An 18,212-nucleotide genomic window follows, 5' to 3' on the forward strand; every position below is an offset into this window, starting at 1 on the left:
CTTAGAGCCTCACTCTATTTATACAATCCCATGGTCCGTGGACCATGGGTAGGTCTATTAAGCTGACATTACATTACAAAACAAGGGCGGACAACCCTGTGACTCTATCATAATTTCGCGCTCCGCGCCCACAATTCACGGAGGTTTTACAAAAAGATTTAGTCAAAACTTGGGCTTTAAGCCCCAAGACATGCCTTGGGGGCATTCCATGCCCAACAGGCACCCAACACAAACATCGTGACTCACCCTCGAGTCACTCTGTTGGCGCAGAGATCTTTCCACGGAGTCCTTCCAACTCTGCTTGAACTGCTACAATGTCGACAGTGCACTAAGCTGCTGCCTGCTGGATCTGCGGCATGTGTTGTTCCAAGACCGCGGTGTTGGAAGTGCTTCTCTGCATCTGTGCCTATATCCCCTTCGTCTGTGTGAGCTTACCTTCAATTTCTATTGTGATGGTGAAGGCCTCATCAATCCAAGGCTGAAGGCCCGCCTTTGGGACTGCTTCCTTCTATCGTGCCCCGTCCACCTGTTCTTTCAGTGCTTTGGTCTGTTGCATCCGCGCGATCCTCTGAGTGAGGGCCATCATCTGCACAGTTCCTTTGATGTTTTCATACTGTTTTTGGAATTATCCCACCTCTGTCTCTAAGCGCTGGATGTTAGGGTCCTCCTACAGATTTGTGAGGACCTCAAATGATTCTTCCAACATGTTGGTGCAGTCTCGCACTACACTGCCAATCTTGTCTAGTCCCGTTGTAATAGCACTAGCACGTTGTTCTCTGACTTCCAGAGGGGTGGATGGTTGCGCCTTTACAATAGCTCGACGATCTGAAGGTTCAACTCAAGTTGAACCTTCGTCAATTCCTCCAGCGCCTCACGCACCCCTGCTGCTAACCTGTGGATGCATGCCTTTGCTGGTGTGTCTGCTGGGATGGCCAGCTCCGGGATGCTTTGACAAGCTTCATCTATTACCTGTACCAGCTGTCGATTCTATGACACCACTTTGTCGCACTGCAAGCTCAACTGTTCCATATTGATTTTCTGCTCGCTGAGGACTTGCAGTGCACGGCTCTCCCTAGCTCGTAGTTCTGCAGTTATCCCATCCTGCAGAACGTATAAGGTCTCCCGCGGGAGTGCAGCCATGTTGATGCTGAGACCCTTCAGTACGCTAACCATAGGCCTGTCAGCCTCATTTGTTGTCACTAGTGCCCCTTCTGGCAGCACTACGGTATTGTCACCCGAGCGCGCAACATTTGTTCTGCTGTCATTGTTCTGACTGCGAGGCTGGTCAAAAGGGTACCAGCTGGAGGAGGGCACACCTGCAACTCCTGCAGCTGTGCTCTGAGGGCCCCCAACACAATCTGGTTCTCCTGCATGAAATTTTGGAGGGCCTTGGAGGTGACATCGCGCACTGTCTCGCCGATGTCATGCAGATCACCCTCGGTTAGGGTGATCGGGTCAATAGACAACTTCGATGCCTTGACCTTCTTGCGTGGCCCTGTCCACTCGGTTGGATGCTGGTGCTTCAACTGTGTTGACGTAGTTTGTGGGTCCACACCTCCCTCTTCTTCCTCTGCCTCCTACCCATGCGAAGGTGACGTTTGGCCCTCGCGCACCTTCGCACCTACTGTTGCCTCCTTCCTTCTCTTTTCTGCCAACTGTGCGATGCGTAATTTGGCCTCTTGTTTCTTCCTCTGTGCCACTGACTTCTCTATCTCCGTGATGTTTGGAGGGCATGACTCCGGCAGCCATGTCTCCAGCACGTTAAAGATGACATCATCTATGGCTACAAAGGGTAGCTTTCTCCATTGTTTGGCTGGGTCCTTGCGCGCTCTGATGTATATGTTATGGATGTCTGCTTTAAAGTCCGTAAAACTATACAGGCTATTGTAGACAGCAGGCAACAACCATGGCTTGCGGTTGATCCCCATTCTGAGGTTCATCTCCATGAACACCCAGAATATTTTATTGTTGTGGATCCTATTGGCATCCTTTGTGGCCTAGAGCGAAGCATACTTTGCGACCTCCAACAGATCCCTGTCAATTGTGGGGAATTGGCTATCTTCCAATAATTCCCCTGCCACGAGCACTATGTACAGGAGAAGCCATGCATAGTGGAACGTTTTGCCCTATTCCTGAGCTTCGCGACAATTCTCCAAGAATTTTTTGCAGAGGAACTTGGACCAGTTAAACTGGCGCACTGTTCAGTGAGTGCTACCACCGGCGTGGGTACCTCATCCATGCGACACTTGCGCATAACATTACCGGCCAATATTTGGGTCGCCACTCTCACTGCTTTATCGTTCATGCTGGATATGGCGTAGCCCCTTTTCTTCTTCGCCAGCTTGTATTTCTTCTTCATGGCCTCTGCGATGGCCAAGTCACTGCTCTTCCCTTCCAAGATGTCTGCGGGATCCTATCCTTTGCATGGAAGCTGGGAAATGCAGTGAATCAAGTCTGTCGTGATGGGGATGGGCTCCTCCAGCCACAAACACCCATCATGCACCAGGCAGAGCAGTTGCCTGATGACAAAAATTGTTATTGTGGCGCCGTGGAAATGTGACACCGAGAGAAGGTTAAGTAGCTCGACCTTTTCCAATCTGTGCAACCATTTTCGCGGCTCTAATTTCGTAACCCCCAACATGGTGTTCTGCTTGGGCTTCATGAGGTGCGAGGTCTCAAGGTGAGGGAACTTCTCGTTGTCAGTGAGGTCCCAATCTTCAAATTTTAAGCTCGGCACCCGTCCCAAGTGTGTGCCCCTAAAAATAATGTTGTCTGGGAGGAGTGGGGTCTAGAGTGAGCTCTTGGTCTTGTCAAGGTCCTTGGGCACTTTAGCCTTCCCTTTCCACAGGGGGACATAGGCGAGCAACTTTGTTGGGGGGTGCGCAGGCTCAGTTTCCTCCTCCATGCCTTCATCCTCATCCTCTTCAATGATAAAGTCCTCCAGGTCTTCTTCTTCTTCATCGGTCTCTATGGTGATGGCTTTACCCTTGTCATACATTGATAGCTTGGTGCGCAGCGGGTTCCGCAGGGACACACATACGGAACCATCACTTGTTTGCCCTTCTTTGGTCTTGGAGTGCGCAGTGATTTCAGGATTTCTGCCACAATCATGATGCCTTCTGAAGCATCCCCAACAGTTAGGGCCTACGTGGCATCTTCGGTGGTCATTTATGTTATTTCCATAACTTCCTCAGCTGCTAGCATCGTGTCTCTCCAGAAATCTATCACTCGCGAACTCAGGGGCTCAATCAATGCTCGGCACAAAAAAAACAGGGCTCCGCTCAATAGCTCAATTCGCAAATGACCAAGTGTTGTTTGCTTGGAAACCCCTTATAATTTATAGCACTTTTTGAATTTGAACTCGATAGCTCCCCCCAAATACGGTTCGTTAATGCTCCCTTAGGGGCAGATTTTCCCAAATCTTTCCCATAAATTGCGTCTTAAATGCTTGCCACCCACTCCATTTGGTCTCAAGTCGAGCACCCCATCGTGAATAGTGACTTCAATGGTCACTTTCTAGCCAACTCACATGGTAGCACAGACCCCCATGCACGGTCGTGGACCTTGTGACTCTTTGCTTCTACGTGCAACTCTAACATTGCGCAACTCCCGGGTAGAATATTTTATAGTCTCGCGCTTCCTTTCAACTGCCTCGAGCACTAAGACTGTACTTCCCTCAACTAGTCAGGTGGTCGCACCACCTGTGTAAAGTTTCATCCTATCATCCATCACGTTTCCTGGAAAATACCCACCTTTTATTATTACGGACGACATCGCGCACTTTATCATTTGCAATGCACTACCCTGGTCGATTCGTTTAGTAATGTGTGGTCCAAGCCAAGGCATCAGACTAATCAATTCGTGGCAATAGGCCTCAAACCTATCATCGTGATCATGGCATCTTGCCTTATCACCCTGGTTTTTTTACCGAGAAAATCTTCCTTTATCTCGTCCTCCAACTTCTTGACTTCCGCATCCACTAGAGCGCTTTTCTTCCTTAATTGTACCCTTTCTTCTTCAATTTCTTGGAGCCTAGAATTTCCCTCTTGGATTTCTGCTTCCAAGGTTCTACGAACCGTTGTATCTACCGGTGCTATCATGCACAGTCTAAGCTTTTCATGTACTATAGGGCTTATAGCGTTTGCTTTGTACTGCCTTCGCACAACCCTAACCAAGGGTTGTGGAGCTTCCGCATTGTTAGAGCAGCGCTCTGCGTGATTACCTGATATCTTACTTATCTTCCTATACCAGTTAATTACCTTCGCGTACTTGGATGTCTTACGTTATATTTATTTACACAAAACATTCATATGAGTTCGTGCAGCAAATAAACAGTATACTTGCAAATTATATCCAAACATACATTAAAACAGGAAAAGATACACAAAAATATAGTAAAACTTCTCTTTATTGATTCTTCCAACGGTTACAGACTCGACCTGTATTGTGCACTCAGCTGTAGGGGTCCGTGCACTCAGTTGAAGAGCCTTCTCCTACTCTACAACCCAAAAACACACTTTACACTTTTACTCAATCACTTAGACTTTTCATGCTTCTCTGTCTCTCTCTACACTTAGAACCTGGCTCTATTTATACAATCCCATGGTCTGCGGACCATGGGTAGGTCTATTAAGTCGACATTACATTACAAAATGAGTGCAGACAACCCTGTGGCTCTATCATAATTTCACACTTCACGCCCACAATTCGAGGAGCTTTTAGAAAAATATTTGGTCAAAACTTGGGCTCTAAGCCCCAAAACATGCCTTGGGGGGATTCCATGCCAAACATCTGCTGCATCATTTTTTCCAGTGGGAACATCTATAAGGTTTACCCCAATCCTTTAACAGCCTTCTCTAAATTTTCGAGGGGAGTTATTAAAATCTCCATATGTCGAAAAGAAGGTCACTACTCCTTTTATTACAGGATGCAACCATAGAGCCACTCGTATGTTTCCTACGACATCCTCTACAAAGATTTCAGCAGGAATATGACAGTTCTCAATATCCCAAAGTATGGCCACATGCCCTTCTAACTTGTCTTGGTACTTGACAGCCTCTGCCAAACATTTCCTGTCAGTTAAGTACGCGAAGCAACTTCCGTTGAATCTTTTCCACTTGTCCAATTTCCATTTGGCCGAGGACGATGAAGATCAAGCTTGCTCATTGGCTACAGTGAAAAATCTTTGGACATCCAAAGCTCGGAGTGAAAAATTCCTTCAGTGTAATTAAATGTCAATTATGTCATTTATTCTTTTGGGTTTATTATTATAATTTATTATTCAAATCAAAATCAATGAAATTATTAATATTATTCACTCAATTCTTTTTAAATGACTTAATATCAATGCTTCTTGTAGCTTAATATGGGAGATCTCTATCACTATTTCCACCTTCAATATAAAATTATGCTTACTATTTAAAAAATTAACAATAAAAATTATATTTCAATATTAATTATAAATTAATTGATTTAATATTTCTCACAAAATATTTTTATGTTAATATTATATACTTTTATATATTTTGGAAATAAAGAAATTTATAAAAAAATTAATAATTAATATAGAGTTGAAATGTAACATTTAAAAAATATTAATAACACAAAATTTTTATTGTTAATTATAATGTTTACTTTATGGAGAGAAAGAAAAGCTATTATTATATTAATACAGTGTATTCCAATTAGTTTACATGTTTTTTTTTTAAGTTTTTTTTTTTCTAGTCATTTTCACCTATTTGCTATATGTTGAGGAAAAGGGTTTGAGTGAAGGCCATAAGAGAATGGAGATTAATGAAAAGGAAGATGAAATCTAGAGAAGAAATTTGAGCAATGAAGAGTTTAATAGAGAGATGGTGAAGTGAAAGGGAAGACCTAGCATCATGATTATGCTACTACAACATATGGAGAATGAAGACTAGAGATGTGGATGGGATATAAAGAAAAATATCTAATGACCTATTAAACAACTATATTCCAAGAATTGAGGAAGAAATTGAGGCACATGTTGAGTGCTAAGTTCACATATGACAGACTCTAAGGAGTTGACTACAAGGAAGAGAGACTCGTTAACTATTGTAAACTAGAACAAGGTACGTTCCTTGGTGACTATGATGATGAAGATAATGAGAGGAGATTGGTCAAAAGTCTCTTGTAGTATGTGAAAAGTTCACATCAATTTGGAGAGATGAAAGCAAATATCTCAAATGAGGCTAGAGAGCCTTGTGCTTTTAAATTTGATAAGATGCGTATGATTGCAAGTCACAATCATGATGAAGGTAGAAAACCACCTACAACTTCAATAATGATAGAAGAGGATGAAGAAATACCTCCTTAAAGCATTGAAGGAGGAAAAAATTTAAAATCTATTAAAATATAATATGAGAAAATATTGTCTCATAAAGGTAACCTGAAGGAGATCTATACATAATAGGATGGATTGATGATGAACAAAGTAGAAGAGTCTAGAAGGCCTCATGTTTTTAAAAATAATAAATTGTACGTGACTGTAGACTTCGCAAACAAGGAGCATGGACAAAATGTCAAAATGGAATAGGGTAAGGAAAATTTTCTCCTAGGAATTCAAGAGGACAAGAAATCTGTAGATGATAAAAAATCCTTAAGGATTGTCCTAAGGAAGGAATAAAGTGTGGGAGTCGTTTCTAAAAAGTAGAGGAAAGAAAAAATAAGTTTGAATAATCAAAAGAACTCCTACAAACAATTCACAAAGGTGTGTGAGTATAGCCATGTGGAAGGTGAAGAATGTCTATTGAAAGCTATTTTAAAAGGAAGTAGGCGAGGAGAAAAACTTCATAAAGGAAAGGGACAAAATGTAGGTATTGTGTTGTTAAAAGATGAAGATGGTTTAAAATTTTTGTTGGATTGTATCAGGGTTGAAGGAGACTATATATAGAATGTAGCCAAGAAGAAGGAGGAGGATGAAACGCTAAAAGTATCTGAATATTTTGTTGATAAATTTCATGATGTAATTAATGTTGATGGAGAATAGGGCTCACTCCAAGGGCATCAAGTGTTTCCTAAAGAAAGTGAGAAGGAGAGAGAGGAGGAAGGTTTGCATCAAGAAACTGAAATTTTATTCCTCTCTCTTGAAAAGGATATGGAGTCGGAGTCTATTTTGGAAAATAACAAGCCAACTACAAATAATTAATTTTCATATTGTGTCAAGGAAAACAATGGATATTGTTGTGGTAACCTCCATATTTGTTCAAAAGTTAGGGTTATACATTTTAAAAAGGTGTCTAATAATGAGTAGAAGTAGCAGTGTTATGGGAGTAAAGAAGTGGAAACTAAAGCCATGAGTCTTTTTGAAGTGTTGTTGCAATTAAGTATATTAGATTAGAAACAAGATGACATTGAGATTAAGAAATTAAGGATGTTGATGGTCCCTATTAAATGGTAAACTATACAAGAGGAAACAATCAACTACATGACAAGGTTGACTGTAAGACACTACAATAGAAAAATGAGAAGAATGAGAGCAATAATGAACAAGGAGTAGGTCATGATATTTTTGTAGACTTTTCGATATTATAGCTACCAAAGAAAGGTAATAAGAAGGAAATTGTGGCTAGTTGTGAAGTGATCTGATTTAGAATATTAGTTTGCAGTGCTAAGGTCTTCCTCAGATTATAAACAAAATGCTTTCATTGTGCTTAAGGACTCATCAAGTTTTGCAAGTGAAATGAAGAGTTTTTATGTTAATTTTATGAGCAATTTAACAAAAATCAGACTCTAAACAACAACATAAACATGTACAAAACATCATCAAAAACAAATTACAACAAGCACATGATCAAGGAGTTCACCCCTCCTGGGCTACGTCTCCTTGGTCCAACTTCCAATGGCTTGGGCCTCTCTATTATGATCAAAAGTGTAAAAATATGTGTTTAAAATGCTCAAAATCTTCTGAAACTTGCTCCAATGAGTCCAGAATACTAAAAAATGGCTATCTAGCCTCTTTTTGCAACCAATTTGGTGGAAAATTAAAGAAGATCTGACTTCTCCTAGTTTTCCCACTATTCGCTCCATAAAATGCTCCACATCTGGAATGATCCTACAAATTAGACCCAAAAATGTGCTAACTGGGTGAAAATTTCACAGAATGGTGGGCCATAATCTGTCGGCCAAGTCTTATTGCAAATCACAATCGACAAGGACCAACGAGGTTAAGTTTTGTGTACACAACGGGTGATATTGCGATAGCAATGCGGCGGACCCAACAAAATTATAAACTGGTATCTAAAGTTGCATCGCATAATAACCAAGGTATGATGGGGGATGGTTACTATAATTTTCTTCCCTTCGCCGATCTACAATTGCAATCCATCGCATTGCACCTCTAGCCGATTTCTGAATGCCTTCCTGCCAGCCTTTTGCAAAGTGCGATTGTGATTTATCGCATTGCAACCCTTCCCTGCTCAGGGGCCAATTCTTTAACACGATCTGCCTTCAACCTATGATTTGCGATATGCGGGGGCGAATGGCATCCTACCACTTGGCACTTCCCGATTCGTTGATGGAACCTTCCATGTGAGCAAGTCAAACCTAAACTTTGACTTGCTATAACTTCTGCATATGAGCTTGGATTTAAGTGTCATTTGCACCATTGGATTCAGAATGTCGAGATCTTCAATATGAAGCTAAGCTTATCAAGATTCTAACACTTCTATTTTTCAGCGTAATTTTGAGCACCCGATCACTCCTCCCCTCTACAAGTCTTTTGGACCCCAAAAGATCACTTTCAATTGACCAACAGGTGAGGGTACAAGTCCCTCACCTTTTCAGCCTCTATCCATCTAGATTCTGAAGAAATTGTACCTTTGAGCCCCACTCAAAGATAATCAATACTTCCCCTTTTTATTTTCCTTGTTCTTCTGTCAAGTATAGTGTCTTACTAAAGCACATCAAGGAATTCTGGAGAAAAGTCTTCAATAGATGGAATTTGAACATTTTCTACTTGATCTTCAATCAAAGAAGGCTCATACAACCTTAAATTATCAACATTAACAACAACATAAATTTGCATATATGAAGGCAAATCCAACTTGAAGGCATTATTACAAATCTTTTCCAAAATTCTGAATGGACCATATCTAATTGGTTTTAGTTTTCTACCTTCTCCTTGGAGATTCTCTTTGTTAATGTGAAGCCAAGCTTCCTCACCAACTTGGAACTTGTGATCTTGATGATGCTTTTCGTGCCTTGCTTTATACTTGCCTTGGCTTTTCTCAATCTGTTCTTGAGTCTTTTGGTGTACTAATTGTATTTATTCAATGAACTTTATTGCTTTGTCTATGTCGCTATGACCTTCAATAGCAACATCTTTACCAAAAATAAAATCCAAAGGGTATTTAGGCAAGTATCCAAAACATGACTCAAATGGAGAAGTTTGAGTGGGAGAGTGCTTGGCTCGGTTGTAAGCATGTTGAACATAGTGCAACTGTTCATTCCACAACTTAGGATGTTTGATGCAATACCCACGAAGAAGATGTATCACTGTTATGTTCACTACCTCTGTTTGACCATCTGTTTGTGGATGAAAAGTTGTACTATTTTTTACTTTGGTGTCCATGAACCCCCACAAGTTTGACAAAAAATTCCCCACAAAGCGAGAATCTCGATCACTAAAAATGGATGTAGGAAATCCAAAATGCACCCAAACATTCTGAAAGAATAACTGAGCAGTTTGTTCAACTATAACTTTCTTTTTACATGGCATCAAAATACATATTTTGTTGAACCTATCCACAACTACATACAAACAATCATGACCTCTTTCTGACAATGGAATACCTCCTACAAAATCCATATAGACACTCTCCCATGGTCATGAAGGAACCAGAAGTGGTGTGTACAATCCTAACTTCCTATTTCTAGGCTTACCGATTGCACATAATGAACATCCTTTAATAAAATGAGACACACTTTCAAGCATACGAGGCCAATAAAAATACCTCTATAGATGTGCCACCGTCTTACCTTGCACTGAAATCACAAGAAATAAGAGAAGTATGTGCCTCTCTTATGATGTTAACTCTTTCTCCCTGGAGAATACAAAGCTTACCAAGATGGTACAAGAAGTTATCATGCAAATGATAATCCAATTCTGCTACTTGGCTACCTTGACTCAATCTTGCATAAACATCTTGAAATCCATTATCTGATGCATATTGCTCAATATAACTTTCATGTAAAATAAAATTATGCTTGAGTAAAGTAGTTGCACTAACAATCGACCTAGAAAGCATATCAACAAATTTATCGTAGATAACTTTCTTATAAATGATTACCAAGTGGAATTGTTGAAGGAAACCCATACATAAGAAGTGTTGTGACTGGTGCAATTTTGATTGAGATTGCAAGTATTGCAACGACGGATGATCAATGTCAATGATTGTTTCCTTACTCATTAGGTAGTGTTTCCATTTTTTCACACTTTTCACCAATGCATACAATTCCTTGTCATATGTAGGATAGTTAATCACTGCACCATTAAAAGTTTTTGAATGAAAATAGATAGGCTTACCATGCTGCATGAGTACTGCACCCATAATGTATTCACTAGCATCTCTCTGAATCTCAAATGACTGTCTCAAGTCTGGAAGTGTGAGTACGGGAGTTTTATTGATATTTTATTTCAATACATGAAAGGCCTTTTGCTATTTGCCTCCCCACTCAAAAACCTTTTTCACGCTGGTCAACGCATGCAAAGGAGCTGCTATAAGAGAAAAATTAACAATTAATTCTCTCCAATATTGGGTTGCTCCTAGAAAAATTCTTACCTCTATAATTGTCTTGGGCCTTGGCCAATTTACAATGACATCAACCTTGGAGGGATCTATTTTCAACTCACCTCCTCCAACAATATGACCTAAGTAAACTAAATAAGTCTTTCCAAACTCGCACTTTGACAACTTCAGATACAACTGTTCTTTTTTCAAGGCATCAAGTATTTTTCTTACATGCATGACATGTTCAACACGATATTTACTGAAAATTAAGATGTCATCTAAGTAGACTATGACAAATTCATCAAGAAATGGCCTCAACACATCATTCATCACACACATGAATGTAGCAGGAGCATTACATAAACCAAACGAAATAACTAGCGATTCAAGCAAACCCTGTTTTGTTTTGAATGTTGTCTTCCAAATGTCTCCTTCAGCTATTCTAATTTGATGGCAGCCACTTCTTAAGTCCAACTTAGTAAAATATTTTTCGTCTTTCAATTGATCCAGTAAATCATCTATTCGAGGCAGCGGGCAACGGTTCTTTACCATAATTTTGTTCAATGCACGAAAGTCCACGCACATGCGCCATGTTCCATCCTTTTTTGGTACCAAGACAATAGGTGAACCACAAAGCGAGGAAGATGGTCTGATGATCCCTTTATTCAAAAAATCTTTGATTTGCATCTTGATTTCTATGCTTTCCATCACTAACATCCTGTACATGCCAACATTAGGAAGAGGACAATCTTACAACAACTGTATCTCGTGTTGGATCCCTCTCTTGGGAGATAATGCCTTTGGTTCCTGAAACATTTCATCATATTGGTTAACTATACCAATTCAGATTTCAAATTCGAATCACAACCTTTAAAAGCTTCATTGTCAACATCATTTTTGGGTTTGATCATGAGAAGCACAAAATTCTTGCTGGAATTCACCAGTCTTTTCATCTGCCGTGCATTAAAAAGCGAAAGATTCTTTTTTCCTTGTTGTGAGCTCTCACAATATATTCTACTCCATTTTTGAACATATGATATTTATTTTCATGTCGATGGAAGATAGATTTTTTGTCATAAAGGTACGGGCTCCACAAAACCATGCCACAAATATCTAACGGTACAACGTCAAGCTCCACTTCATCTATGAAATTTGTACTAATAACGAATCTTAGTTTACACTTTCTAGTAACCTGCAATTGTGCATTGTCACATACCCATCCAAGTGTATACAATTTATGATGTGGGACAATTTCTAGATTTAAAATCTTGACAATATTTTGACAGATAAGATTGGCTTGAGAGTGGCTATTGAACATCATATCAATCTTGTCATGTTTTGAGATCACCCTTATGTGAAACAATTCTATTCTCCTCTTTTCATTTGGAGTTTCATTTTGCAAGTCTGAAGAATTAGTGCCGGAAATTGATTCTTTTCGTTTTAACCCCATGGCTTTGATATTAGTCTCATCACCTGAATCAGATCCCAAATCCTGTTGAGTGGTTACAGTTGTCTTATGTTTTCCCTTGTTGTTGTTTTTTTTTGGTTTCATTTCAGGATGAAGCTTCCAACAGTGAGCTTCATCGTGACCCTCTCTAGAACAGTGTTTGCATGTAATTTTCTCTCCTTCTTTTTTGGTAGACGCATTTTTCGTTGCCTTCCCTTTCAAATCCTTTTCTTTTCCCTTACTCTTAAATGTCTTTCTACTACCTTCTTCTGGGGTGTTTTCCCCTCTTGCCTCAAGATGAGTGGCTTGCACAAACACACCATCTAGATTATTGGGATTAAGCATTAAGATAGTATGCCTCAGGTAGCTGTGTAAACCCCCTATGTACTTCAGCAAAGTTTCATGTGATTGTAAATCTATACCTAACATTAGAGACCTTTTTCTGAATTCTAGGGTGTAATCTTGCACATTTTGACCTTTTAGCTATTTAAAGTTTTTCCAATTCATGATGGTTTTCGGCATATAAGCTAGAGGGTATAATTGTCTTTTGATTGCAGCAATGAAATCATTCCAAGAAATAGAGATCTTACTGTGTTTTTTAATCTCCTCTTGGGTCTTTGATTCCCACCATACTAGTGTTGCGCCCTCCATTCTCAAGTAAGCTAACTAAATCTTTATGTCATCCTCTTGAAGGTTTTGAATCCTGCAATAGACCTCCAACTGACGAATTCAATTATCAAGATTTTATGCATTCACTTCACCATTATACATGGTAAACTCGAAGTCACATCAAGTTTTAAAAAAGGTGATTTACGAGTCCCTTTTGAAGAATGATAATGAGTATGAGTAAGGGTTGTGTTAGTGGAAGAGTGTGAAGATGCTTGTGAAGAATAAGATGCAGAATATGTTGGAGAGGGTGGAGGTTTGTCTCCATTCCAATTACCTCCTTTTCCATTACCTCCTCTTGAATAACCTTCTCCTTTGGGAGTTTTGGAACTTTCTCCTTGCAGCCTGTTATTCCTCTCTTCATAGAGGACCTTCACCATCTTTGTCATATCAAAGAAAGCCTTTCTGAAGGACTTCTCATCTTATTTCATGTTTGTAGGTTATCCTTCATGAGACATGATCTCTAGAGTCTCAACCTCAAATTGAGGGTGAATTGGTGTTGGAGATTGTGGCAACCTTGCTCTTATTCTCCTTGACCCAACTTCAGGGCTTCCAACCAACTTTCCTTCACCTATTTTGAGTTTTAAGCTTGTAAGCATGATGTAAAATTGAAGACAAATAAATCCTTCTTTCACAAAGCAAATCTATTAGCTCAAATATGAAACTAATCTGATTTAGAATATTAGTTTGTAGTGCTAAGATCTTCCTCATATTATAAACAAAATGCTTTCATTGTGCTTAAGGTTTCATCAATTTTTGCAAGTGAAATGAAGAGTTTTTATGCTAATTTTATTAGCAATTTAACATAAATCAGAAACTGAATAGTAGCATAAACATGTACAAAACATCATCAAAAACACATTACAACAAGCACAGGATAACGAAATTCACCCCTCCTGGGCTACGTCTCCTTGGTCCAACTTCTAATGGCTTGGGCCTCTCTATTATGCTCAAAAGTGTAAAAATATGTGTTTATAATGCTCAACATCTTCTGAAACCTACTCCAATGAGTCCATAATACTAAAAAATGGCTATCTAGCCTCTTTTTGTAACCAATGTGGTGGAAAACTAAACAAGTTATGACTTCTCCTAGTTTTCCCACTATTCGCTCAACAAAATGCTCCATATCCGGCATGATCCTACAAATTAGATCCAAAAATGTGCTAACTAGGCAAAAAAATTTCCGTGCGGCAGCCATAATCTATCAGTCGAGTCTTCTCACAAATCGTAATCAATGAGGACCAACAAGCTTAAGTTTTGTCTACGTGGCGGGTGATATTGGGATAGCGATGTGGTGGACCCGACGGAATTATAAACTGGTATCCAAAGTCACATCGCATTGCAACCCGGGTATGCTAGGGGTTGATTACTATAATTGTCTTCCCTTCGCTGATCTGTGATTGTAATGCATCTCATCGCACCTCTAGCCAATTTATGAATTCCTTCCCGCTTGCCTTTTGCAAAGTGCAATTGTGATTTATCACATCGCAACCCTTCCCTGCTCAGGGGTCGATTCTTTAACACGATCTGCCTTCAACCTGCGATTTGTGATATCTCATGGCCAATGTCGGCCTGCCAATTGGTGCCTCCTGATTCACTGATGGAACCTGCCATGTGAGCAAGTCAAACCTGAACTTTGACTTGCTCTAACTTCTGCATACGAGATTGGATTTGAGTTTCGTTCACACCATTGGATTCAAAATGACAAGCTCTTCGATCTAAGGCTAAGCTTATCAAGATTCAGACATTTTTATTTTTGAGCACTTGATCATGAAGGATTGCATAAACCAAGAAAAGAAACAACAATATAAAACATGGTATCTCAGAAAAGTGAGGAAGACAAAAATATGATTAGGAAAACTATGTGGACATAACCATCACAGAGTTTGGGACCCTAGAGGATTTCCACAATTTGAATACATATTGTATGGAGGTCATGAAATTTTATACCTAGGGAGCATTTTGTAGGTGCATCAACCTCTAGTCAACCATTTTTAGCTAGACCCAAGGGGTCATGAAATTATCCAAAGGGATAGAAATTCCCTCAAATGTAATTCATATAAAATCTACAATTTAATTTAAATAAATAAGTGTCTAGACTCTAGAAAACTCTTTCTGGTTACGCTATTTTGGCGAGCTAATGTTTTGGCAAAATGGGCCTTTGTAAGAATAAAAAATGTGAGGTTGAGGTGTTAGGAAGTTTCTAGGAGTGGGGAAAGATGTCAGACCTATCTTTGTTTTACTTGGATATTTCTTAAACAATAGGAAATTATATATGTATGTGCAGATAAAGATACTAGGTAGTTTTTAGAGAGATAGAGAGAGCTCGAGTAGCTTGAGGAGGAGCATGAAATCCCCTTCAAAGTATCAATGTAACCTATATTATTCCTCTATACATATATAATTATGAGTTATAAACTAATTTGAGGTCATTCTAGTTACCATTTATGTATTTGATTCCTCTTCTTGAACATGTGTTGGTGCCCTGTGTGTGTAGGGGAAAAGTGCCTCTTTGTTAAGTAAAAATAGTTGTGCACGAATTTCTTAGAATCAAAGTGAGTTACTTTGTGTTGATTACATTCATTTCCAGCTGAAGTGAGAGGAAAAATCCCTTTGTTCACTAATATCACTACAATATGTTACTCACTGTTGATTGGGGATCTAGGTGGTGCAATAATGGAATCAAGATCTGTTGTAGCGGTAGCAGCACCCTCCAAAATTTTGGCCTGCATCCAATTTCGAAACCTTCCTTGATTTCTCCTTGATGATTTCAAACACCTGGGCTCATACCATGAGCTTGTGTTGAATTCTTCCACCCTCTTTGCGTGACTGATCACTAGTTGTCTTTTAGCATGTTGGTTGCAATGTCATGCTTGCGATCTTGTTCAGGCTATGTTGAAGGTCTATCTTTGTGTGTACGAGTTGTGTTCACTATGCAAACATCTGTCGCACTCACACATGAAGTTGTATGTAATGTCGTGCAAGTGTTTCCATGGTCATTCAATGGTCTATCTCCAGTGTCGCACTTGTCACCCTCGCCCTTTAGTCAGTCACACTCAGCATATGTTGTCTTGTTGGTTTGAGATGTCTTGTCGTCAAGTCCTGTGGAGTGTGTGTTTTCAAGGTCATGTATACGCGAGTTCACTCGCTAACACACTTAACCATTTTGCCTAAAATATGTCGACCAACCACCCTCGATCAGTAGGATCCCCACTTAGCTACACTTCACAATCTCAACCCTTAGTGACTTAGCAATGTTGCCAAGAACTGCACAGAGCTTGAGGCTGCCTTCCAGGTAGTCTACACTGTGCAATTCTGGAATCAGGTTGGCTAACTCTCACCAAGAATGGCGCAAAATTTGCCCAAGAAGCCATCTTAGTCTGTGCTTTCCTCAAGCCTAACCATCAAGCCTCCCATTGGTCAACTGGAGAATTTGACTTAAGTAGTGACCCGGCACTGCACTCATCCCCAAAACTACTCACAAGTTGTCAGCCTACCTACTTGCATTGCTTGAAGAAATTACGGAGACATGAGGGACATGCACCTGCTGCCTGTCACTGCATTGTCCGAGGAAATTTTGCAGTTTTGTCAGGTAGTCCCCCTGCCGGCATGCTTGCCACTCCTCCTGAAAATTTCACAATTTTCATGGACATTCCACCTGCTGCTCGACACCTTTCTCCGCCCAGAAACTGCGCAGATATGTCATGCTTGACTTCCTCCCAGATCTGTGCAGTTCTAACCAGTAGCATCCCGCAGCGCGATCCCGGCGTCCTTTGGAATTCTGCGCACTTTTCACTACGAGTGCCTCCTGCCTCCTACAGTGCCTTACCTGGAAAAACTGTGCAATTCTACCTCCCATTTGAGCAAGATCCTGCAAATTTCACTACTTTCTTGGACTTCTCAACCCAACCTCTCAGTGACCTCTACGAATTTTTTCCTGAAAGTGCCCTGGAGCCTCGCATCCTAGCCTGAAACGTGCTATGTGCAGTTTCAGAGCCTTGTCCTCTTTCCTAGTCACCTACACCTGAAAAAAAAAGGTGATGCATCATTGTAGATTAGGGAATTTTTGGATTTGATGTCGTCTTGTCTTGAGTGATTGCAGAGACAGGTACATGGATGAGACATGGCGCGACGATGAACGAGATGAACAAGGAGCGCATGCTAGGAGACTTGCTCGTGAGCGAATGAACACATGAAGCATGTCAAGTACTAGCAAAGGGGACACATGCACATGCAACATCAAGCGAACACCAAGAGCATCGAAGCCTCCACACACCTTGTCATGCAGAGGTGAAGCTATGATACACCAAGAGCACACTTATCACTTAGCAGCACAACAACTCGACATGGACACCACCATCAGCATGAACATACCAGTAGTGTCGTGTCGAGTCATGTCGTGAGTTGTCTCGATCACTACTATGGACCATACGTGTTGTAATCAATGTAATGTAACGGGGAATTCCAAGAGACCCACATATGAAGTTGAAGAGTCATGACAGTTGAAGAGTCATGTAAGGCAAACAGTCATGAGGGAATTTGAAGAGTCACAAGGGTCAAATTCACCCTTGGCTATATATACCCCTCATTTGTACATGCAAAATAATTTTCACCTCTGCTCCCCCCACATAGCCTTGAGAGTCTACAATCTTTTCTTTTAGGGGCGAGCAGTGGCTCCAACGCCCCACTATTGGGGTTAGTGAAGTATGGTGTACGGATGTGTCATGGATATTTCGCCTAATTCAGAAGCCTGTTAACAGGCCTGCACGTTTTAACACATGTATTATATTCATTTGTAAGACCATTCTTTGGACGCTTATAATGCATGTTACTTTAACTTGTACTAAGATAATTGAACTATTTCGATTGTTTTAGTGCATATGTTGTTTGAAATGTGTTGTATCAGTTGTTATTGTTATCTCGCACGTGTGGACTACTCCATAGGACACTAGACAAATTCATTCTTGTAAAATTGTTATAATGACCGTCGTACTTGTGTGGACTACTCCGTTGGGTGTTGTATGTGATATATGTTCACTTTGTGTTTTTGAATGTTGCATTCGTGTGGACTACTCCATCGGAAGCTACATAGATCCTGTTATGTTGTGTGTCTCTAGCTGAGTTGGGACTATTCCCTTTCGACTTCAGACTCATTCTCACCCTCTCCCTTTATGGTGAAAGAACTTAGACACAAGTTACACTAAGCACTCACCAGACACATAAACCTTGTTGTTTGAAGACTAAGAATACCACTCTCATGTGATGACAAGCAATAGCTAAGGCATATCTTTAAGATAATGGAAACCGAGTCATCATACCGTACGGGCCTCCTACACCAAACCGTGTGA

The sequence above is a fragment of the Pinus tabuliformis genome, chromosome 3_1, assembly GCF_031772625.1.
Source record: "Pinus tabuliformis cultivar Carrire ecotype Pingquan chromosome 3_1, CPIR1, whole genome shotgun sequence".
Lineage (NCBI taxonomy): Eukaryota > Viridiplantae > Streptophyta > Pinopsida > Pinales > Pinaceae > Pinus > Pinus tabuliformis.